We start from the raw sequence: 25384 nt of genomic DNA, 5'->3' as shown, positions 1-25384 counted from the left end.
TCACCTGTTTTTGATCAGGAGGGGCATAGTGGGCCAAAAGGCCACATTCTGTGCCATAAATTACTGATTAAACCTCTCAGATCCTGTTTTCCGGTTTATAATTGGGGATAGTTAGCGCACGGTGCCACAGCGGTAGAGTTGCTGCCTTAAAGCGCCGGAGACCCGGGTTTGATCCTGACTACAGGTGCCGTCTGTACGGAGTTTGTACGTTCTTCCTGTGACCGCGTGGGTTTTCTCCGGGTTCCCTCCCACACTCCAAAGACGTTTAGGTTTGCCGGTTAATTGACTTTGGTAAAAAAACTGCAAATTGTCCCTAGTGTGTTGTGTGTGCTAGTGTAATGGGGATCGCTGGTCAGCCCAGACTCGGCGGGCCGAACGGCCTGTTTCCGCCGCTGTATCTCTAAACTAAAACAAAACTAAACGGAGATCGGCATCCAATCCAATCTTAACTGTGGCTGAGGCTCTGCCTCTGTTAAATACTGTAGGCGGGAGGAAGAGCTCTCCCTGGCTGACATGTCATATTTATTAGCCTGGGGGGTCAGGTTTTACTGGATTGCGTCCAAAGCTCGTGTATTAGTGTACTCTCCTGCGAACAGTACGACAGTTGTAATGTTCACTCAAAGGTAATGACCTGCTTCTTCTTGCGTTTTTGAAGGTGCTCCACTCTGCAAACTGTATTATATATCAATTACCACATCTCACAGAAGCAACCACATGGCTAACCTTGTTAATGTTGCATCATTTACCTTACATTCGATGTTTCCGAGTACAGCTTTTACCAACGGTTTGGGGGCATGGGCAGGGCTTGGAGCCTAATTATTGGTTATGAACAGACAGCGTTTGTGTTCGTAAGGATTAAATTAAGGCCTGAACCTCTTCCTTGTCCTGCATCAGAAAGGAACTACAGACACTGGTTTAAACACAAAATGCTGAGGTACGCTCAGCGGCACAGGCAGAATCTCTGGAGAGGAGGAATGGGTGACATTTCGGGACGAGACCCTTCCTTGTCCAGTTACCCTTGGAGAGTGGTCTCAGGGAGCAGTGCACTGAGAGAGCAGGGTGAGGTGATATTAACACTGGAACATCCTTAATCAGGCTTTAACGTACCATTAAACTATTAAACAGTGCGTGACGCATTCCTTTTCACATCAACCAATTTGCTCATCCTTTCACGTATAATGAATAATGAAGCAGCGATTTTTAAACCCCTCACAAGCCCTCCCCTCATCCCAGGTAGACAAAAGTGCTGGAGAAACTCAGCGGGTGCAGCAGCATCTATGGAGTGAAGGAAATAGGCAACGTTTCGGCACGAAACGTTGCCTATTTCCTTCGCTCCATAGATGCTGCTGCACCCGCTGAGTTTCTCCAGCACTTTTGTCTTCCTTCGGTTTTCCAGCATCTGCTGTTCCTTCATAAACACTCCCCTCATCCCATGTCCCTCCTGCCCTTCACCATTCATGCAGCCCAGCCCCATCCAATGTGCCAAACTAACCTTTTATAGAAAAAAATGGACAAATTGCAAGTTTTTGCTGGGGACTTCAATCTAAAGGCAGCAAGTTCTGAACCAGCAACATAATTTTTTTTTCCTCATCCTCAGCACTAATCCTTCCCACCTTCAATCTATAAATTTAACATGAACTGTGCTAGCTCGACAATCATGACAGTCCTTTACTTGTAATATCCATTGCCCGAAACTGAGAGCAGCCAAATAACATCTTCCCTACTCCCCCCTCAATTACTCGAACCTGACACCAGGTACATTATTCTAGAGAGGAAAAAAGTGCTGAAGTATCTCAGTGGGTCAGGCAGCATCTCTAGAGGAAAAGGATAGGTGATGTTTCGGGTCGGGACCCCTCATCAAAGTCCTGACCCGAAACGTCACCTATCTTTTTTCTTCAGAGATGCTGCCTGACCCGCTGAGTTACTCCAGCACTTTGTGTCTATCTTCGATATAAACCGGCCGATGAGCAAAGTGCAGGAAAGAGACTGAGATCCTTGCATCATGGCACCAGAATAAAAACTCCGGGTCCATGGCACCAGTCATAACTTAAACAACTAAAATTTAGATACCCAGAGAAACATGATTTATAAAAAAGAACAGTAAAACAGTAAAACTGTCTTAGTTTAGTTTAGAGATACAACGCAGAGTGAGGCCCTTCGGCCCAGCGAGTCCGTACCGACCAGCTAACCTCACACATTAACACTACTCTGCACACAAGGGACAATTTACATTTACATTTACACCAAGCCAATTTAGATCTTGGAGAAAACCCACGCAGGTCACAGAGAGAACGTACAAACTCTGTACAAACAAACACCCGTAGTCAGGATCGAACCCGGGTCCCGATTATATTGTGTCATTGTATTTATTATCATATTTATCATTGCTATGCATAGTGTTCATTCTATGAGCTTCACATGAACAAGCAATTCCATGAACCACAACCTATACCCCTCAACCAACAATTGAGATCACTGAGGCCTTGTAAAATTTGGTCTTGTAAAATTTACAGTTGCCAATTAATCTACCACTTCTTACAATTTATTTTCTCTCAAAAGCCCATCAATTGCACCCAGTTCTCTTCCTCTCTCCTGCACTCTAGGCAATTTACAGAAGCCATTTACTAAACTTTCGGATGTGGGAGGAAACCGGTGCATCCGGGGTAAACTCCTGCAGTCACAGTGAGAACGTGCGGACTTCACACGGGCAGCACCCAAGATCGAGATTGAACCCATATCACAATGGCACAGTGTCGTCCAATGACTAAGTGTAAGAAAGAACTGCAGATGCTGGTTTAAATTCGAAGGTAGACACAAAATGCTGGAATAACTCAGCAGGTGAGGCAGCATCTCTGGAGAGAAGGAAAGGGTGACGTTTCGGGTCGAGACCCTTCTTCAGGCTGATGTCAGGGGAGGGGGCGGGACAAAGATAGAATGTAGTCAGAGACAGTAAGCCTATTGGGAGAACTGGGAAGGGGAAGGGGATGGAGAGAGAAAGCAAGGGCTATCTGAAGTTAGAGAAGTCAGTGTTCGTACCAATGGGGTGTAAACCACCCAAGCGAAATATGAGGTGCTGTTCCTCCAATTTGCGCTGGGCTTCACTCTGACAATGGAGGAGGCCCAGGACAGAAAGGTCAGATTGCGAATGTGAGGGGGAGTTGAAGTGCTGAGCCACCGGGAGATCAGGTAGGTTAAGAATGACTCGTACACTGCCATAAAGGCACGCGGCCCTGTTTAGGGGTAATCTGCTTTGCGATGCACATTAAGCCATGAGCTATTGTAAACATATATTAGTTTTCCTCAGAGAAAAGAAGTCAACATAATTGCAAATGTCCTAAAAATAATCATCACTATGTTTGAATTATCTTTCAATTTTACTTATTTCCCATAGAAGCTTGTTCTTCGGAAAAACCCATCCCTAATAACTGACTTACAATCCTCAGATTGCTGGCTTTAATTACTGCTCTCACATTTCATCCTAATGTTGTAAATTGTGTTTACTTGTGCCAAATTGCATTTATCTTTGTGTTTAATAGCCTCTGTGTATATTTCCAAATTGAGTGTTTTGCTCCTTAACTGCATTAGTGTAATTAAATTATTTTTCTTTTAATTGAAGTGCTTAATGTGTCCGCGGTACCTTTCCTTTCTGTTCATTTTTTAATGAGGTCAGATGGGAGAAGGTGATGGTGTCCAATCAGAACCAGTGTGGAGATCAGCATTATCACAATTTAACACGTACAGGAGGTTAGTTTAATTTGGCATCGTGGCCAGCACGGACATTGTGGGCCGAATGGTCTGCTCCAGTGCTGTGCTGCTCTATGTCCCATCGTGAAGGGTTTGGAAAAGGGTGACTCTTTTTGAGGAAGCAGATGTTGCGGGAATACTGAGGAGGATGGAGGGAGGGCATAAAGTGTCTTGAGATCAAGTTAAGAAACATTTAGACTGGTACATGGATAAGGACAGGTTTAGTGGGATATGGGCCAAACGCAGGCATGTGGGACTAGTGTAAATGGGACATGTTGACACGTGTGAGCAGGTTGGGCCAAAGGGCTTGTTTCCACGCTGTATGGCTCAATGACTCTAAGTCCGTTGAAAGGAAGCACCTTGAATCTGCTTAAGATTGGGCGAATGTGGGGAAAGGCCGAATGGAGATTTACGGAAATTGTTTCCAGGCATTCCAGCATGAAATTCCAGATCTGGACTCCAGCAACATGCTGTCATAAACCACATCATCTCAAGTACTTTTTTTTCCCAAAAAATACACTCTATTTCTCCTGAAAGATAGAAGGTTACAGACCTAATGTGAATAAACAGGTTTATTGTACAGCAAGAATATGGTGGGCTGAATGGCTGCAGGACTTTGACTCTAAGGTAGCAACGTTCTCAGTGAGGAAGTACAGAGGTTTTCTCCCCAGTGCACTGTCCAATATCTTCTGCTCCACCACAAACAAAGTTCCCCTGGTCAATATCCCATTACTTGCTCTGCACAGATCTGCTGCCATCTGCAGGGAAGAACTGGAGATGCTGGTTTACACCAAAGATAGACACAAAATGCTGGAGTAACTCAGTGGGACAGGCAGCATCTCTGGAGAGAAGGAATGGGTGACGCTTTTGGTTTGAAGAAGGGTCTCGACCCGAAACGTCATCCATAAATAATCTCCAGAGATGCTGCCTGTCTTGCAGAGTTACTCTAGCATTTTGTCTATCTCCGACTGCCATGTTCTTGATTCACATAGAGATTTCAACATAGAACTAAAACAGTACAGCATAGGAAGAGGCCCTTCGGCCCTCAATGTCCATGCCGGACATGATGCCAAGTGCCCGTGATTCCTCTCACTCAATTCTCTGACTATCCATGTGGCTATCTGAAAGCCATTTAAATCCCACTATTGCATATGCCTCCACCACCATCCCTGGCAGATCATCTTTAAACGTTACCCCTCTCACCTTAAAGCTATTTCCAGTTCAAACATTGCCTGTAATAAGTAATGCATCATAAAAGCTTTGTTCTGCTGAAGAGAAATACTACCACATAAAGGTATTTTTCTGCTGATTATCAAGGTTTTTATCTGAATGTATTAGAAAGCAATCGGGGGAGTGGGAGAGACTTAAATGATAATGCAAAGTTCTGCCTTGTAAGATTAGAGAATTAAGAAAAAGATATTTTAAAAATTCAAGTTCAAAGGTGAAATATTTAGATATTCAAACACTTATCCACTGAAGAGAAAGAAATGTGATCAATGGCTCGATTTGGCAGGTCAAAGGTCGTGGCACAAATGACAGGCACACAAAAGAAATTGTAAGATGAGTTAACAGAGCTTCCTGCAAGAGTTAGCAAGCTGTGCAAAAGCGATTGTGTGTGAAACCTATTGAGCAATATGTGGGGGCAGAGGGAAAGAAGCAGGTTGCAAATGGAGGGAATACAAATTGCACAGGAGAGTATCCAGGGCAGTGGGTCTCGCTGCATAGATCTGCACTCCCTCAGCCCACAATTAAGATCACTCAGCTGCAGCCTTGTAAAATTAGTCAGACAGCACCACCTGCAGGGCATGGTGTGAAATGCAAACGTAAAACTGATTCGATAACCAGGGACAACTGTGGGCGCAAGGAACTGCAGATGCTGGTTTACCACAAAAAAAAAGACCCCCAAAGAGCTGTAGTGACTCAGTATAGAAGCAGAAAACAGGATAGCTGTGAATTGGGGGAGTGGGCCAAGACATGACGGATGGAATTTAACAGGGCGGCACAGTGGTGCAGCGGTAGAGTAGCAGAATGGTGAAGAGGGCGTTTTCCATGCTTGCCTTCTTCAGTTGGCATTAAGTACAGAGGTTTTGCACAGCATCTTGCAATTGTACAAGTCGTTGGTGAGACCATATGGAGTACAGTGTACAGTTCTGGGTGCAAAAAGACGCCATTCAGCTGGAAAGGGCGCAGAAAAGGTTCACAAGGATGTGATCTGGATTAGAGGGATGGGGTTATAAGGTGAGGCTGAATAGAGTGGGACATTCTTCCTAAAGCTCAGGAGGTTGAGCTGTGACCTTTTGAAGATATATACAGTTTTGAGGGGGTGTAGATAAGATGTATTGTCACGGTCTTTTTCACAGGGTAGGGGAGAGTAACACTAGATGGCATAGATTTAAGGTGAGAGGGTAAAGATTTAACAGAGAGTTAAGAGGAACATCTTCACAAAGTTGGGTGAAGTGGGTATAGGGAACGGGCTACCACAATAAGCAGGAAAGGTGGGTTGGATCGCAATGTTTAAAATACTTTAAAATGTATTTTTTTAATACATTTGGACAGGTTCAAGGATAGGTATGGACCATTTGCAGCCAATGAGGTTAGCTCAAGTAGACATCTTTGTCAGCAGGGGTGAGTTGGGTCAAAGGGCCTGCTACCGTGCTGTATAACTCAGTGGCACAGTGGTAGGTTTGCTGCCTTACGGCGGCAGAAACATGGGTTCAATCCTGATCATGGGTGCTGTCTGTACGGAGTTTATATGTTTAAGAAAGAATTGCATATACCGGTAAAATCGAAGGTAGACACAAAATGCTGGAGAAACTCAGCGGGTGAGGCAGCATCTATGGAGAAAAGGAATCGTCGACGTTTCGGGTCGAGACCCTTCTTCAACTGTGGGTGTTTATATGGAGTTTGTATGAAGTTTATACGTTCTCCCCGTGATCTACGTGGGTTTTCTCCAGGAGCTCCGGTTTCCTCCCACACTCCAAAGACGTACAGGTTGGTAGACTAATTGGCTTGGTAGAATTGTAAATTGCCCCTGGTGTGTGTAGCATAGTGTTAGTGTACGGGGATCGCGGGTCGACGTGGTCTCAGTGGGCCGAAGGGCCTGTTTCAGAGCTGTACTTCGAAATTAAAACTAAACGCTGTGACTGACTAAACTTTAACTGGTTTCTTCAGCTGATGATGTAATTAGTTTGGTGCTGAAAAACTAACTCCTTTCCCTTAACCTTACACCTTCCACCTACAGGCAGATCCTCTTCCTCATGTGAAAACTTGTCTTGCTCACTAAAGGGCCTGTCCCATGAGCATGCGACTCCATGCGGCAAGCGCGACCTAAAGTGGTCGCTTGAGCCGTACGGCCTCGCGGGGCTATTCCCGTATGGAGTTGTGCGGAGTTTGTCCTGACACAGCGCGGGGCTCCGAAAAACTGACATTGTTCAAAAATTCCGCGCGGCAATGGCCTGCCGGCCCGCAGCTGCCTCGGCACCGTACGCATCGCCTCGACGGGGCGTGCACAGCGCCTCGAGGCAGTACGCAGCGTCTTGACGCCGTACGCAGTGTCTTGACGCCGTACGTCATGCGCGAACTTCCCGCGGACTTCGCTCGAACTTCACGTCACTCACTCGACCTCCGCGCGGCCCCCGCTTCCGGTTTGGTCGTGCTCGCCACATGCAGGTCGCATGCTCGTGGGACCGGCCCTTAAGTCCCAGCCGAAACTGCCTGCACTTTATGCTCAGTCCGTTTGTTAAAGGTTGCTTTATGTTAATGTTTACCCCAACTATTGGTATATATCAAAAAAAAAGAACTCCAAACAAATAATTAGGCCCAAGTTCAAATGTAACATCAGCAGCCACTATACTCTGATAAGGTGATTAATGTGATACCACAATCTGAGCTGGCTGTTCCCATTTTTCTCACAAGATCCATTACTTTGCCCCCGACATTCTCACAGGAGGCAGGACCTCAGTCTTTCAAGGCGCAATGATGGAATATAGAAGCGGTGGGGTCTGAAACCTAGTGTCATCAATCTGAGGCCTGGGTTAACCAGGGGTCCTCAGCTGCCAATCCCAGGGCACATTCCTCAGAGGCAGCCATTGGTAACCCCAGAGCCCAGAGCTGCGGAGAGAGGCAGCTCGCTGCTGTGTTTCTCTGCCCTGATTCGAGCTTCCTTCAGTTTTACTGTAGAGATACAGCATGGAAACAGGCCCTTCGGCCCACCAAGTCCACACCGACCATCGATCACTTGTTCACACTAGTTGACACAGTTCTATGTAATCCGATGTATTCATGAGAGAATTAGATATAGCTCTTAGGGCTAACGAAATCGAGGAATTATGGGGAGAAAGTAGGAACGGGGTATTGATTTTGGATGATCAGCCATGATCATATTGAATGGTGGTGCTGACTCGAAGGGCCAAATGGCCTACTCCTGCACCTATTTTCTATGTTTCTATGTTTCTATCCCATTTTCAAATCCACTCCCTGCACGCTAGGCGCAATTTTACAGAGGTCAATGAACCTACAAACCTGGCATGTAGCACAAAGAGAAATAAACTGGAGTGCAGAATATAGAATATAGCAGCATTGTAGCATCATAGTAACAGAGAAAAAAATCCAATGTCTCAAATGAGGTAGGTTGGAACGTCAGCATTTTTACTTTAGTTTAGAGATACAGCGCAGAAACAGACCCTTCGGCCCACCGAGTCCGTGCCAACCAGCGATCACCCTGAACACTAGCACTATCTCACAAACTAAGGACAACTTATAATTTTTACCGAAGCCAATTAATTTACAAACCTGTACGTCTTTGGAGTGTGGGAGAAATGCACCTGGAGCAAACCCACGCAGTCCCGGGGGGAACGTACAAACTCCATACAGACGGCACCCATCGTCTGGATAGATGTCGGTCCCTGGTGGTGTCAGGCAGCAACGATCCCGCCACTCCACCGTGCCGCGCTGCCTGTAAATGTTTCATGAATATAGAGTCATGGAGTTAGAGGATTGGGACTACAACCTAGCTCATGGAAGGACCATTTAAGAAGCTTAATCACAGAGAGGAAGAAGCTGTTTCTGAGTCTGGTGGTGCGCGCTTTCCAGCTCCTGTATCTTCTAATTGTAATTGTAATTGTAATTCAAATTTATTGTCATTGTCTCAATTTGAGACAACGAAATGAATTTCCCTTACAGGCAGTATCATTAAAAAAATCACAAAAAAAATAATTTAAAAAAATAATAAATAAATAATAAAACATATTAAAAATAAATTTGAAATTGAATTAAAATTAAAAAAACAAACACAGAAAGTCCACGACACAACATAACATATATGGTACCAAGGTGAGGAAGGCACCATAGTCCAGCCAGCCTCCCCTCCGTGTTCATCCGTGGTTGGGGCCTTCCGAGCACCCGCAGTCGCCGCCCCGGGTGGCCCGATGTTCAGGCCCTCACGCCGGGCTGGTGGAACGCCGACGCTGAACCCCGACGGTGAGCATCTTCCTCCTCAGCGGCCCGGACCTCCTGATCAGCCGTCTCCCGCTGCCGGAGTCTGCAGCTCCTGAGTCCGCAGGCCGAGCCGGGCAGAGTCACAGGACCCCGCGTTGTTAGTCAGCGCCGCCCGCGTTGGGAGCGCCGCAAACCGCAGCTCCATGATGTTGGTGCAGCAGGTCCAGCACTCCGGGCTCCAGACGGCGACCCCCGGTAAGGCATCACCAGCCCCGCGATGTTCCAGCGCTGTCCCGCCGCTGCTGGAGCTCCGGTCGATCCCGGCAGGAAAGGCCGCGCCAATCCAGGTAGGTAGGCCGCTGTGGGGGGAGAGGGGGGGGCGAGGACGCGACTCGAATAATAGTCGCGTCCTCACCAGGAAGCGGCTGAAGTACGGTATCCCCCGCACCGCGCCCTCTTCCCCCACATAAAAACACAAAAAAAACACAAAAAAATACACTTTTACATAACTAAATAAACAAAAAAACAAAAAGATACCGGGCTGTAGGTGGAGGCTGCTGGCACCAGCGCCACCGGAAGTACAATCCCGATTCCCGGAGGTTTTTGTCAGTCTCCCTACCTGCTACCACTACCTGCAACCTCCGGCAACCACCTGCAACCTCCGGGAACCGCACGGAAACCTTGGGCGGGGCGCAAAGTCTCCAGAAGTTTCCGTTCAGGTTTCCCAAGTGGGACAGGGGCATAAGTAGTTTGGTTTGTTCTTCTTCCCTTGGGAGTTTCTGCAATTCCAGGATTGAGCACTAGAGGGGGGAATTGTCTGCAGAGACGACTTCCCACAGCAGTGCACAGGCAGTCCCGTTAGCTTATATTTGTCTCATCTCAGGGGGTCACTGACAGGTTAGACAAGTATCATCTTCTGGCAGAACTCCAGTAGGTATGAGTGCTGAAGTAGGGATTAAGCTGCTGTCGGACAGTAAAAGTATTTCCAAAGAGAAGCTTTTCAAAGTAAAATTAAATGTGATAAAATAGTGCAACTAGTTTCATTTTTTAAAATTCAGGAATACAGTGCGGAAACAGGCCCTTCGGCCCACCGAGTCCGTGACCACCAGCGATCCCCGTGCACTAGCACTATCCTACACACAAGGGACAATTTACAGTTTTTACCAAAGCCAATTAACCCACAAACCCGCACGTCTTTGAAATGTGGGAAGGAACCGGAGCTCCCCGAGAGGGAGAACGTGCAAACTCCGCACAGACAGCACCCATAGTCAGGATCAAACCTGGGTCTCTGGTGCAGTCGGGCAGCAACTCTAACCGCTGTGCCGCCTTGCAGTTGATCTGTCAGTGACCCAGGTTCGATTCTGGCCTCTGGTGTTTACTGTGTGCGGTATGCGTTTTTTCCGTGAGACTGTGTGAGATTCCTCCAGTTACTTCCCAGGCCCAAAGATGTGCGGGTCGATGGTTTAATTGATACTACCACTGACCTACACACTAGGAGTAATTCCTAATGGTCAATTAACTTCCCAAAAGATCTTCATAACCCCTGTCTTCCTGATAGACCAACCATCTGCTTCCCTCAGAATATGGACTCATGGAGTCATCCATCTTAGAAACAGGCACTTTGGCCCATCATGTCCATCAAGCACCCAGTTTCCAATCTCCTCACATTCCCATCAACTGCTCCCAGATTCTACCAATTATCTCTACATTGCAGTGCTCAGTTAACCTATCGATCTTTGAGATGTGCAAGGAAACCAGAGGAAAAACACCTCGTGGTCACAGGGAAACCATGCAAACTCCACGCAGACAGCACAGGTCAGGATTGAACCCATGTCGCTGGAGCTATGAGGCAGGGGCTCTACAAACTGCACCACTATGTCGTCTCAGGTATAATCTGTTTAAGAAGTTGTCTTTGAATCAGCAGTGGCTCAGAATGTCGGAATTCAAGATCAGTGCATGGAGTACAAAACCTGACCTGAGACTATCAGTGTAGTTGATGACTCCTGCCTTCCCCCTATTCCAGTGGTCCACACCTCCGACCACAGACAAGTGCCTCCTTCCACATTGTGCTCCATTTTGTTTTCCAATTCCTTATGCCCCTGTCCCACTTAGGAAACCTGAACGGAAACCTCTGGAGACTTTGTGCCCCACCCAAGGTTTCCGTGTGGTTCCCGGAGGTTCCCGGAGGTTCCCGGAGGTTTTTTTCAGTCTCCCTACCTGCTTCTACTACCTGCAACCTCCGGCAACCACCTGCAACCTCCGGGAAGCGCACGGAAACTTTGGGTGGGGCGCAAAGTCTCCAGAGGTTTCCGTTCAGGTTTCCTAAGTGGGACGGGGGCATTATCCTGTCCTTTCATTCCCCTCACAGCCACTCTACTGCTCAGCGTTGCGTCACCTGCAAACCTGGGTACGTCATAATCTATAGTTTCTCCACAGTCATTCACAGAGATTGTGAGCCTCAGTACACTCCACTCCAACACGAAAACAACACACTGATGCACTGGGTCTCTTGCCCAGAGTGGGTGAATTGAGGGTCATAGGACATAGGTTTAAGGTGAAGGGGAAAAGATTTCAGAGGTAACTTTTTCACACAGAGGGTTAAGCACACAGGTGGGTGTGTGGAACAAGCTGCCAGAGGAGGTAGTTGAGGCAGGGACTATCCCACCATTTAAGAAACAGTTATACAGGTACATGGAAAGGACTGGTATGGAGGGATATGGGCCAAACGCGGACAGATGGGACATAGAAACTTACAAAATTCTTAAGGGGTTGGACAGGCTAGATGCAGGAAGATTGTTCCCGATGTTGGGGAAGTCCAGAACAAGGAGTCACAGTTTAAGGATAAGGGGGAAATCTTTTAGGACCGAGATGAGAAAAACATTTTTCACAGAGTGGTGAATCTCTGGAATTCTCTGCCACAGAAGGTAGTTGAGGCCAGTTCATTGGCTATATTTAAGAGGGAGTTAGATGTGGCCCTTATGGCTAAAGGGATCGGGGGTATGGAGAAAAGACAGGTACAGGATACTGAGTTGGATGATCAGCCATGATCATATTGAATGGCGGTGCAGGCTCGAAGGGCCGAATAGCCTACTCCTGCACCTATTTTCTATGTTTCTAGTGTAGCTGGGACATGTTGGCCGGTGTGGGCAAGTTGGGCCGAAGGGCCTGTTTCCACAATGTATCACTCTATGACTATCATCCCAGCTCTCATTTCAATCCTTACCAAACCTCCATCCTCGCAAATAAATTACCCTCGAATCTCTGTGACCTTATCAGGTGCCTTTCGAAAAGTCCAAATGCATCATAGTTCCTGGTTCTGCCTTATCTCCACTATTTACAACATCATCAAGTTTGCTTCGCAAGGCTTGTTAGTCACAAATTCCTCAGCAGTTTTTTGTTGTTGTTGTGGGCGTTACTGCAAACCCCAGCATTTACTGTCTGGTGATGTCTCGTAAATTAACCGCCATACAGACAATTTCCTTTTGGCATTAAAAAATGGGAACTCTCGCTAGCCCTTCATGTAGCCACTCTGTTAGCACATCCTCAGTAACAGATTCCAGCAATTCTCTGGAAACAGATGTCAACTCACTGCCTGGCAGACTGCTGATTTCATTCTTAGCCATCTCTTGATCAATGGCGTGTCTTTGCTTTTTTCCAATCCACAGGGACCATTCCCAAATCTGGGATGTTTTGGAAGATCATTACTAATACATCCACTATCTCTAAAATTAGCAAGGGAGCAGGTCAGATTCGGGGCAGACGTCAACTTTGGGTCTCCTTAATTTCTCCACTTCTTTTTTAGCATTACAGATAAACCCTGAGCAACACACTATGTAAATCATGGTATTTGATAGACCACAGATATTAATATCATGTCATGTAGGAAGGAACTGCAGATGCTGGTTTAAACCAAAGGCAGACAGAAAAAAGCTGAAGTAGCACAGCGAGCCAGGCAGCATGTCTGGAGAAAAGGAATAGGTGACGTTTCTGATCGAGACCCACCTTCACACTGAGAGTCAGGGCCAAGGGAAACAAGAGATATTCAACACTCGGTTGTTTTCAGCTTTGTCGAATTTACATTTACTAGATTTACAAAGAGAAATTAATAAATTAAATTAATTTTTCACACAAAGGGTGGTGGGTGTATGGAACGAGCTGCCGGAGGAGGTAATTGAGGCAGGGACTATCGCAACGTTTGAGAAAGGAGGTAAATGGATGGGATAATGTTTAGAGGGATAGGGGTCAAACACAGGCAAGTGAGACTAGTGTAGATGGGACATGCTGGCTGGTGTGGGCAAGTTTGGCCAAAAGGCCTGTTTCCACACTGTATGACTCTACAAACGGGCTGAGTTGGGGCAAATGGACTCTAACACAGGCAATCGAGGAGTCATGTGAATCAGTCTCCATGGGACCCCAGTGAGGGATAGTGAACAGGCCTGTTACTCAATGAGAGTCAGTGTGTGTAGCTCTACTCCATAGAGGCTCAGTGTGTCTGAGCCCCACACCCTGGGGACAGGCAATGTCTGTGGAACTCGAGTGTAGGAAGGAACTGCAGATGCTGGTTTAAACTGAAGATAGACACAAAAAGCTGGAGTAACTCAATGGGACAGGCAGCATCTCTGGAGAGAAGGAATGGGTGACGTTTTGGGTTGGTTCTTTGAAGAAGGATCTCGACCCAAAACATTCCTTCTCTCCAGAGATAACTCCAGCTTTTTCAGCCTATCTGTGGAATGCACCCCAGATAGAGTCGATGTGTGATTTTATTGCAATGTTACATGTAGGCAATAATATTCCCAGCAGGTTATAACAGACCTATGTTTGTGAAAGATTCTACTCTGACAAGTGCAGTGTTGAGGGGGGAGATCGGAAATACATGTGCTTGGAATCTGTTGTACAGATTGTAGTTGTGGAATGCAAGGTGTGTGTGTGTGTGTGTACATGGTGCATACATGTGTGTGTGTGCATACATGCTTGTGTGTATATACGCGTTGTGTATGTGCGTATTTGTACATGTGTGTGTGTGTGTGTATGTGCATGTGTGTTTGTGTGTGCATGCATGTGTAAGTGCGTGTGTGTGTGTGTCTGCCCACTGAATTAAAAGACACTTGGACATGTAAATGGATAGGAAATGATTAGAGGACTAGTTTAGACCAGACATCTGGTCCCTTTATTCCCTTTATCCTGTATCTGTGGATGGCTAGATTGTAATCATGTATTGTCTTTCCGCTGACTGGTTGGCATGCAGCAAAAGCATTTCACCGTATCTCGGTACACATGGCAATAAACAAAACTTAACGAACTAACTAACTAACTGGTCGGCATGGGCGAGTTGGGCCGAAGACCCTGCTTCCACGCTGTATGACTATGACTTTGACAAGATACGGATTCAACATGTACTGCATCAAAGCTTTCTCACAGGAATGTTATGCAAGTATTTAACATGAAACCCTGATGATTTTAACAAATGTATATATCAGACTTTCAAGGGGAAAATCTGGCCAAAATGGAGGCAGATGGGGAATTTGTAATGATAATCGTAGCTGAGATGGGCATTTAGTTCACTGAAGCGATCCATCTTGAAAAAGACAAGTTCCATTTACATTTTAATGTTAGCACCAGTAAAACCTCTCTAAAGGTTTTGCTGAAATGCTTATACGAAAAGCTACTTTGGATGCCAGCCCCCCTAATGGAGATTGTAGAGCAGCTGATATTAGCTCAAAGAAGTAAACAACATTTTAAAGTATGAGAGGGGTGATGAGGTGAAAAGGTTGACGCAGGCAGCTGATGGTACAATCTCCAAAATGCCTAACCTCACCCTGATGAAATGTCCCATTGTTCTTTAATTGATTCCAAGACTGTTTTTACCCTCCCACTAATCGATCCGGAGATCTATTTGTCTATTAATCACTCGCTGCGCAAGGAAGAACTTCCTATTATCAATCCCAAAATTAGCCTTTACAAGTTTGAACCTGTGTGCCCCCCCTCCATCTCCCCCTCCCAACTTCCTCTAGTAATCGCACGTGAAGGAAAATAAATGGCATTTGATTCACAACCGTGGTAAACACTGCCTTCAGTTTTGACATTTGTTTGGGGCACTTAATGGAAACTTAGAAATTATTACTTGACTCAGACCAACCTCGCTCAACATTTTGTGTGCCCGGTCAGGACTAGAGGGCAGAAAGCAGGCATTTAATGAAAGCTGAGACTACCCAGTCTGCATTAGCAATCTGCTCGCTGCTTGGATGCTCCATCAAGATGTTTGTTTTCACTGTCAGGGTGCTTTATTGACGGGGAAGTCCAGTATCTCCTTCCCCCACCATCAAACGTTGCTCGTGAATTGCGTTTGGTCCTTCAGCTGGGGTTAAATTTTGCTGCCTCAACCATTCAGAACAACATAAGCAACATCCCCGTGCAAAACACATACCTCCAGATTCCGGGACAGTTTCTTCTCAGCTGTTATCAGGCAACCGAACCATCCTACCACAACTAGAGAGCGGTCCTGAACTACTACCTACCTCATTGGAGACCCTCAGACTAATATGACCAGACTTTACTGGCTTTATCTTGCATTAAACATCAGTTACATTATTTCCTTTATCATGCATCTGTATACTGTGAATAACTCGATTGTAATTTTGTGTTATCTTTCCGCTGACTGGTCAGCACACATCAAAAGCTTTTCACGGTACCTTGGTACATGTGACAATAAACTAAACTAACTAAATGGCTCTGGTGTTCTCTGGACAAAGATTGCTTCTAATACTTAATAATGGTCACATCAGCAAGGAAGGTCACATCTGCCTTTCCTTACAGATTTTTCCATTAACCCACATTTAATCAAATATGATCACACTCCAAAGATGTACAGGTTGGTAGGTTAATTGGCTTGGTGCAAATGTAAAAATTGTCCCTAGTGGGTATCGGATAATGTTAGTGTGCGGGGATCACAGGTCAACATGGACCTGGTGGGCCGAAGGGCCTGATTCCACGCTGTATCTCTAAACTAAACTAATAAGGCTTCATAATTTTGACTTTCATGATACAGCACGGAAACAGGCCCCACAGCCTACCGAGTCCGCATCCATCAACGACCACCCAGTACACTAACCTACACACACTAGGGATAATTTTACAATTTACTGAAGCCAATTAACCTATAAACCTGTACGTCCTTGGAGTATGGGAGGAAACTGGAGCGCCTGGGAAAACCCACGCGGTCATGGGGAGAACGTACAAACACCGTACAGACAGCACCCATAGTTAGGATCGAACCTGGGTCTCTGGCGCTATGAGGCAGCAACTGTACCATTGGACCACTGTGCCACCGCTAATGAAGCAATGAGAGTAGCAAAAGAGAATCATTGTACAGTTAACGAGGTTGTATCAGATTAACAATCAAATTGAATATCCATTTAGGTACACTTCGCTTGGTTGCCATGCATCCCAAAGAGCTTTATTTAGCGTGGTACACACTCTCCAGCAAGTCCCAGAACACTCATAAAAGTTATTAACCTAAAATATTAAATCAGCTTCTCTCTCCAGGGGTGCTGCCTGACCGGCTGAGTATTTCTACCTGTTTCAGTTTTATTTCAGACAGTCTGCATCTGCGGTATTCACAGACTCATAGTCATAAAAGCATGGAAACAAGCCCTTTGTCCTGAACAGTCTGAAGAAACATCATCCATTCCTTCTCTCCAGAGATGCTGCCTGTCCCGCTGAGTTACTCCAGTTTTTTGTGTCTATCTTCGGTTTAAACCAGCACCTGCTGTTCCTTCCTACACCCTTTGTTCATGTCGACCAAGGTGGCCCATCTAAGCTAGTCCCACCTGCCCACATTTGGCCCAGATCCCTCTAAACCTTTCCTATCCATGCACCTGTCCAAATGTCATTTAAATGCTGTTATAATACCTGCCTCAACTTCCTCCCATGGCAGCACATTCCATTTAAACACTGCCCTCCGAGCGAAAATGTTGCCCTTGATGTTCCTATTAAATCTTTCTCCTCTCACCTTAAACCTATGTCCCTCTGTTCTTGATTCCCCTTTGCAGGGAAACAGTCTCTGTGCATTCACCCTATCTATTCTCTGCCACAGAAGGTAGTTGAGGCCAGTTCATTGGCTATATTTAAGAGGGAGTTAGATGTGGTCCTTGTGGCTAAAGGGATCAGGGAGTTTGGAGAGAAGGCAGGTACAGGATACTGAGTTGGATGACCAGCCATGATCATATTGAATGGTGGTGCACCCGGGTTCGATCCTAACTACGAATGCTGTCTGTACGGAGTTTGTACGTTCTCCCAGTGACCTGCGTGGGTTTTCTCTGAGTGCTCAGGTTTCCTCCCACCCTCCAAAGACATTTTGTTTGTAGGTAAAATTGTAAATAGTCACAACTATGTGTAGGATTGTGTTAGTGTGCAGCGATAGCTGGTCAGATCAGACTTGATGGGCCGAAGGGCCTGTTGCCGTGCTGTATCTCTAAACTAAACTAAACTGAAAATCCTGCCTGGCCTGGTGAACATTACCAGCATTTCATTTTACTTTAGATTTCCAGCAACTGCAGTATTTTTCTAATTCTCAGTAGCCTTTTATTAGGGGATAGGGTAAGACAATGGGCTGAAGGGCCTCCTTCCAATCCATCATGGGTATATGATGTATCACCTTTAATGCCATGCTGCCTCGCGTATCAGTTGTGGGTCATCTGCATAAGAGTTGCCTTGAGCCACTTGGTCACACATGTTAGTAATACATTAGGGCAAATGAAGAGGTTGAATTGCCTTAAAAGAGAATAAAGTGGATGTGTTTAGGGAGGGAATTCCAGCGTTTAGGGATAAGGCAGCTGAAGATACGGTTCTAACTAGCATCAGGCAAAGAAAACCAGGGATGCTTGAGATGCCAAAACTGAAGGAACAGAGTGTTCTTGGAGGACGGGGAGATCCCAGATGTATTATCATAGAACATTCATAATCCATCTTGGTACAGGCCAGCTCACCGAGCACCTTCACACTGTGTGAATGCTGGAAACATTGACAACTGTGCCATCAACAGCACAAGTTTGTATCACTGTTCCATACTGTGGAAGAAGTTGCTTGTATGTGGATTTGTTTAGCATGGGGTAGCAGCGGTTATGATGCAACCACCAGACAGGTTTCACAGAAGAAGAACTTGATACAGTGGCAAAAGAGACTGCCCGGACGGAGACCAGTCACACATCAGTAGATAGACACCCACACACTCTCACACTCTCACTCACACACACACACAGGCGTCCACACATACTCACTCTCACACAAACTCTCTCTCACTTTCTCTCTCTCACACCATCACACACGCACACACCTGCAGTCAAAGCATGCACATACACCAAACATACTCTCACATAGACACACACGCACACGCAATGCAGACATACAAAAACACACCACACATGGACAAACGCAGTCCACCAACATAAATATCCCCCATGTGCACACACAAACTCACACCAACACACACACACACAACCCATAGTTCCTCCAATATAAATATCCCAATCCCTTTTTGAAATCTTCTGTTGTATCCGAATCCCCATCAATCTTCGGCAGTGAATCTAAGCACTTGTGGAGGATGAAGATTTTCCTCCTTCAGTCTCTAGTTCCCTTTGTCAATCACCTCAGACCTGAGGCCTTTTGGTTATCAATCAGCCATTGGCAGCAATTTTTCATCATTCATTCTCAAACGTTTCATGGTTCCAATAACATCTCTGCCAAATCTCCTCCGAGAATTCTCGAAGAAACGCAACACAGTTACTCATTATAACTAATCCCTCATCCCATGCACCTCTCCAGTAAATCCTGGCACCCTCCTCAATGACTGATCTGGTGCCCAAAACAGGACACACTATTGCTGCTTGGACTATATAAGCAATCTGATACAATTTCCTTCTCTTATTCCTAATTAACCTCAGAGTGTAATTTCTCCCACATATCTAACACTTTTATAACATGCTGTTTAAAAAAAAGTAACAAAACACTCAATTTTCATTGAATATCCCTTTAGTTGCCTCTCTGTCACTGGCAATAGACAATAGACAATAGGTGCATCTTATAGAAACTTACAGGGGATCTAATAGAAACTTACAAAATTCTTAAGGGGTTGGACAGGCTAGATGCAGGAAGATTGTTCCTGATGTTGGGGAAGTCCAGGACAAGGGGTCACAGCTTAAGGATAAGGGGGAAATCCTTTAAAACCGAGATGAGAAGAACTTTTTTCACACAGAGAGTGGTGAATCTCCGGAACTCTCGGCCACAGAGGGTAGTTGATGTGGCCCTTGTGGCTAAGGGGATCAGAGGGTATGGAGAGAAGGCAGGTACGGGATACTGAGTTGGATGATCAGCCATGATCATATTGAATGGTGGTGCAGGCTTGAAGGGCCGAATGGCCTACTGCTGCACCTAATTTCTATGTTTCTATGTTTCTATGGTGCAGGAGTAGGCCATTTGGCCCTTCAAGCCAGCACCGCCATTTAATGTGATACTGGCAACAATATCCCGGTGATCAATTTTTTATTTTTTTTAATATGTTATTTATTAGAAGTGAGTACAATGCATTGGTACAAATATGATGTTAACATATTACATTCTCTGTACAACTTCCCTTTTTTTTTAAAGAGAGACGTGAGAAAGGAGAGAAGAAAAAGAGGTTGTGAAAAGTGAAGAATAGATTAGTGAGCGTGGGTGAAAAACCAATAAAGAAAAATGTGAAAGAGAAGGAATAAGTGAAGAAGGAAAGCAGCAGGGAGATTATTCCATTGCCACAGTGAGATTTTTTTTTTTTAAATATTCTAAATCATCTTTCACCCATACCTGAAACTGTTGGTTTTCATGATACTATGTCACCACATGAATCCAAGAAATCAATAAATGGGGACCAACTCCTTAAAAATCTGTCTTGTTTGTCTATTAGGAGGAGTCTCATTTCTTCCAAATGTGTTGTGTCCAGCATATTACTGATCCACATTTTAAATGTTGGTATATTAGCATTTTTCCAAAATTTAAGTATAAGTTTTTTTGCTGTTATTAACCCATAATTGAAAAATGAGTTTTGGTGTGTATTTAATTTGTTCCCATCTCCACTTACTCCACGTTTTTCAGTGTTAGGTTCCATTTTTGTCTTAAATAGCTTTGAGAATATATCAAATATATCACACCAAAATTTATAACGTTTTTTGAACAAGAGACAAATGAGTGCGTAATATTGGCATTTTGAGAAAGACATTTATCACAAATGGGAGAAATATTTGGATAAAATTTATTCAACCTAGTTTTGGAATAACCTAATTTTGTGATCAATTTTAATTCCTAAAAACTCAGGAGAATTGGCAATGCTATTACTGCACTAAATCGCTCTTCTCAAACTTGTAGCAAAATCTGGACTCCCTCTAACTACCACACCCTCACCACCCCAACTCTCTCAGCTACCCTGAAAATATTGGCATGCATCCAGAAGACCATTAATTTCCCAGAGAAGGGTTGAACTCCCTTCCATCAGAGATCGGGGCTGAACAGGATAGTTATTACATAGAACATAGAACAGTACAGCACAGGAACAACCCCTTCAGCTCACAATGCCTGCACCAAACATGCTGCTAAACGAATCTCCCCTGCCCCCACCAGTTCCATATCCCTCCATTCCCTGCTATTGCATTCATATACCAGCTAGTTGAAAACGTACAAGTAAATCATCTAACACAAAAAGCCTCATGAGATTAAAGACCCACCACATCCCAAGAGCAATCCAGAGACTGAGCAGCCATCAAAAGATAAACAGTAAACAAGAAATAGTGCACAGATTTTCTTTCAGAAAGAAACATCAACCAAAATGCTCCAAAATCAAATTAAATGCATCGGAAAATTAACCCTAGTCTTTAGTAAAATATGATCGTTATAGTCTCAATAATCGTCCCTGCAAACTATTTCAAGCATGCCTCCCCTCTATTGATGTGCATCGAATTTAGCAATAACTGAGCAAGACTCAAAACAATCAGCATCCTTCCATAAATAAAATCCAGGTTGCACAACACAAATTCACTAGAAAGTGCTTTCTGTTTCATCTACCTGAATGGTCAGCACTTCACTGAAAGCTTTGAAAATGGGAGATCAGCTCAATGAAGTCAATGGGTGGCGATCTGTTCAATGGAAGAGGGAGAAAATTACTGTTACAGGACCAAGAAGCAAAATGTGGATTTGTGCCAAGAACAATCTCTCTGGGAAAATATTCAAGGTTTGATTCATTTCGTCCCACACGTTAAAAACCGTGAGAATCTTTAGAAGCTTAAAAAAAAATCAGAGATGCACAAACTGGAAAGCTTATGTTTGTAAAATGCAAAATTATAACCTCCAGGATGCTGTTAGGGGGAACTTCAGTTTTTGGAGAGATAAGTTTTTTTGGCGTTCCATCACAGCGATGTGATGGATGTTTATGTAAATTATGTTGTGTCTTGGGTCTATTTGTTTGTAATGTATGGCTGCAGAAACGGAATTTCGTTTGGACCTCAAGGGGTCCAAATGACAATTAAATTGAATCTTGAATCTTGAATCTTGAATCTTCAAGTCAAGTCAAGTTTATTGGTTCTTGGTTCTTGGTTTCTTGGTCCTCCAAAATATTCCAAATGGAATTTAATCTGGAGGTGGATTGCCATATGCACAAGTGTGGCAAGGTATAGATCCAATGAAAATCTTGCTTGTAGCAGCATCACAGGTACATAGACTCGGACAACACACCAAAACATAAAGATAGACACAAAATGCTGGAGTAACTCTGCGGGACAGGCAGCATCTCTGGCGAGAAGGAATGGGTGATGTTTCGGGTCAAGACCCTTCTTCAGTCTGAAGCATCACCCATTCCTTCCCTCCAGAGATGCTGCCTGCCTTGCTGAGTTACTCCAGCATTTGTGTCTATCGTTGGTGTATAACCAGCACCTGCAGTTCCTTTTTACACACAAAAACATAAATTCTACATCAATTCTGCAAGACAGTAAATGAAAAACTGCAATAAACAAACCATCAGTGTAAAACACATTATGAAAACGTTACAGAAGGCTGTGGAAGCCAATTCAATCGATATTTTTAAGGTAGACACAAATAGCTGGAGTAACTCAGCGGGACAGGTAGCATCTCTGGAGAGAAAGAATGGGTGACGTTTCGGGTCAAGACCCTTCTTCAGTCTCACCCATTCCTTCTCTCCAGAGATGCTGCTGGTCACACTGAGTTACTCCAGCTTTTTGTGTCTTCCTTCGATTTAAACCACCATCTGCAGTTCTTTCCTCCAGATATTTTTAAGATGGTGATTGATAGATTCTTGATTAGTACAGGTGTCATGGGTTATGGGGAGAAGGCAGGAGAATGGGGTTGAGAGGGAAAGATAGATCAGCCATGATTGAATGGCAGAGTAGACTTGATGGGCCGAATGGCCTAATTCTGCTTGTACAACCTATGAACGTATGAACTTACAGAATGAAAAATGAGCCCATGGTAATGCAAGAATTAATGTATAATGTTCCGCTATCGAGGTAGAATTAGGGTGGTGCAGATTGGTTCTAGAATCTGATAGTTGTAGGAAAGTAGCTGTTCCTCAACCTGGTGGTGAAGGATTTCAGGCTTTTGTACCTCCTGCCTGACGGTAGCAGTGAGGAGAGGGTTTGGCCCAGTGATGGTGATCTTTGATGATAGGTGCCACCTTCTTGAGGCAGCATCTCATGCATGTGCTTTCGATAGTGGGGAGGGTTGTGCCCTTGATAGACTGGACTGAGGTCAATTATTTCAATGGTTCTTTATTGTCACGTATGCACAGCATAGTGAGATTCTTTTACACAACCCCCAAATGCACAGTCACCATATTTTAGCGCAGTTTGTAGTCTAAAGGGCCTGTCCCACTTCCACGACCTTTACAGGTGACTGCTGGCACCCGTGATAGGTCGCCGAAATTTTCAACATGTTGAAAATTCAACATTGACAAGAAAGACTGGAGACCTGTGGAGAGGTCTCCTACGGGGTCGTGAGTGGTCACCGTGACATGTCGCCAGGGGTCGCCTGTATGGTCGTGAGAGGTCTCCTATGGTCGTGAGAGGTCTCTAAAGAGTCGTAGCTGATTTTTCAACATGTTGAAAATTTCGGCGACCTATCACGGGTGCCGGTAGTCACCTGTAAAGGTCGCATAAGTGGGACAGGCCCTTAAGTCTTGTAATGTAAGTCCGAAGTCTGGTCGCTTGGAGGTACAGGGGCGCCCCATATCCAGGTATGGCCAGCTCCAGCGAGCCGGCATCCCTCTCTTCGCCCAATCGCCTCTGTCTCAGGGGCGGGGCGGGGATCGCTGGTCGGTGCAGACTCGGTGGGCCGAAGGGCCTGTTTCTGTGCTGTATCTCTAAATTAAACTAAAATGAATAAAGTAGTGTGAGAGGGTGAAGGGAGACCTGTGGGAGGCAGATAAGCCAGAGGTATGTTGAACGGAATAGTTTGTGTCATTCTGTATAGAAAGTGGTCATTTCCACAAATTAGCAAGTAAACATTAAGTTGTGAATTGGTTGCACATTTTTAATCATTAACCATTACTGAAGAATTTAAACATAAGCTCTGAAATGTGATATATTGGTTTTTATCTATATTTTCTAAACATGACATCCCTGTGTATTTTGTCTGTAACTTCAGACTTTTTAAAGATATAACCGGCATATTTTTTCTGAGCGTGTAGGATATTAACCAAAATTTGATGTTTTTTGTGATTTTTGGAGATTTTTTCTCCCCTAATGTTGCGTATCGGGGGTTTACAAATGAACAGTTGAGCTAGAAACTGCCCCGTCCATGCTAGATACTGACCTCCACACCATCGAAGGCATCTATACGAGGTGCTGCCACAGAAAAACAGCCAATGTCATCAAAACCGCACACCACCCTGGGCCACGATCACATATCACTCCAACCATCTGGAAGAAAGGTACAGCATCTGAAAATCATCGCCACCAGGTTCAAGAATAACGTCTTCCCAACAACCATCAGACTTTGCGGGCCTGTATCTTGGCACCCCCGAAGCCGTGACCTGCAGTCACTGGCGGTGCTGACTCGAAGGGCCGAATGGCCTACTACTGCACCGCCTGGGGACCTTGCGTCCGGATGGCATTAACATTGACTTCTCCCAATTTTGCTAGCCCTTGCTGTCTCCTCCCCTTCCTTAACCCTCTAGCTGTCTCCTCCCACCCTCCTATCCGCCCGCCCTCGGTCTCCTCCCCCTCCCCTTTTCCTTCCTTCTCCCCCATCCCCCATCAGTCTGAAGAAGGGTTTCGGCCCGAAACGTCGCCTATTTCCTTCGCTCCATAGATGCACCCGCTGAGTTTCTCCAGCAATTTTGTGTACCTTCGATCTTCCAGCATCTGCAGCTCCCTCTTGAACACTACTACTGCACCTATTGTCTATTGATCCAGCAAAATTGATAATACGGCAAGACTCTGGAAACAAGAGTGCCAGAAAATTGGTGGTTGACCTGTATTGCCAATGTGTATTGTGTTTGCAGGTCTGTTATGTTGCTTTAAGGGCATGTAAAAATGGCTACAGATCTTGATCAGATCGATGCTGTTTTCACTGGTGGAAAAACTGAGGTTAAGTCTCTGTCAATTCAGAGTCGAGATGTGAAGATTTTCTACCTAGTGGGTTGCAAATGATTAGAATTCTCTGCCTCAGAGTGTCGCGGATGCTCTATCACTGGGTAGATTCGAGCGGGAGGTTGATAGATTCGTGGGCTATGAATCGAGCGGTGTGGGGGTTGGGCTGAAAAGTTGGTTTAAGCAGGTGGTGAACAGGAAGTTTACTCAATGGGGGGGTAGAGCTTGAGGGACAGTGACATTGACTCTCGCTCCTCACACAAGGTGGCCGGCAAAAACACAGAGCACGGCCCATCACAGCTTTGGCACGCAGACCTTCAGTAAGTCCAACAAGGCATCCAGAAGAAACATTGTTGTTCTTTGTTGGATTCTAGCCACAAAAAAAAACAGTCTTTCCAAGACCTGCACCTGAATTACACAATGATTGCAGTGTTTAGTTGGTAATTTACATGGATCTTGGTCAGGGTCATCCAACTCAATGTATTCACTGCAACAGAAGACATCGCTGTGGGTGGGTGGCCTTCTGCAGGGACACTGGGGCAAACAGTGGTAAGGGTCTGGCCAGCGGCAAATCTGGAAGA

The 25384-nt window shown here is 45.1% G+C and overlaps 1 protein-coding gene across 3 annotated transcripts in view; it reads right to left on the bottom strand.

Annotated features, from left to right (window-relative positions):
• The window catches only part of LOC129705620 (uncharacterized), a 69541-nt gene extending 45488 nt beyond the window's left edge, over positions 1-24053 (bottom strand). The window contains exons 1-2 of one of the 3 annotated variants that reach the window (XM_055649250.1): positions 24025-24043; positions 21268-21338 (exon numbers count right to left, since the gene is read on the bottom strand). The gene's annotated coding sequence lies outside the window, so the exon portion shown is untranslated. Of the gene's footprint in view, positions 1-21267; positions 21339-24024 lie in introns of those variants that run through there. The other 2 variants (XM_055649251.1, XM_055649249.1) reach the window with 2 other exon arrangements.
• Positions 24054-25384: the final 1331 nt, after the last annotated feature.

This window comes from Leucoraja erinacea, chromosome 18, assembly GCF_028641065.1.
Source record: "Leucoraja erinacea ecotype New England chromosome 18, Leri_hhj_1, whole genome shotgun sequence".
NCBI classification, from domain to species: Eukaryota; Metazoa; Chordata; class Chondrichthyes; order Rajiformes; family Rajidae; genus Leucoraja; species Leucoraja erinaceus.
This window is presented reverse-complemented; position numbering and strand designations above follow the sequence as displayed.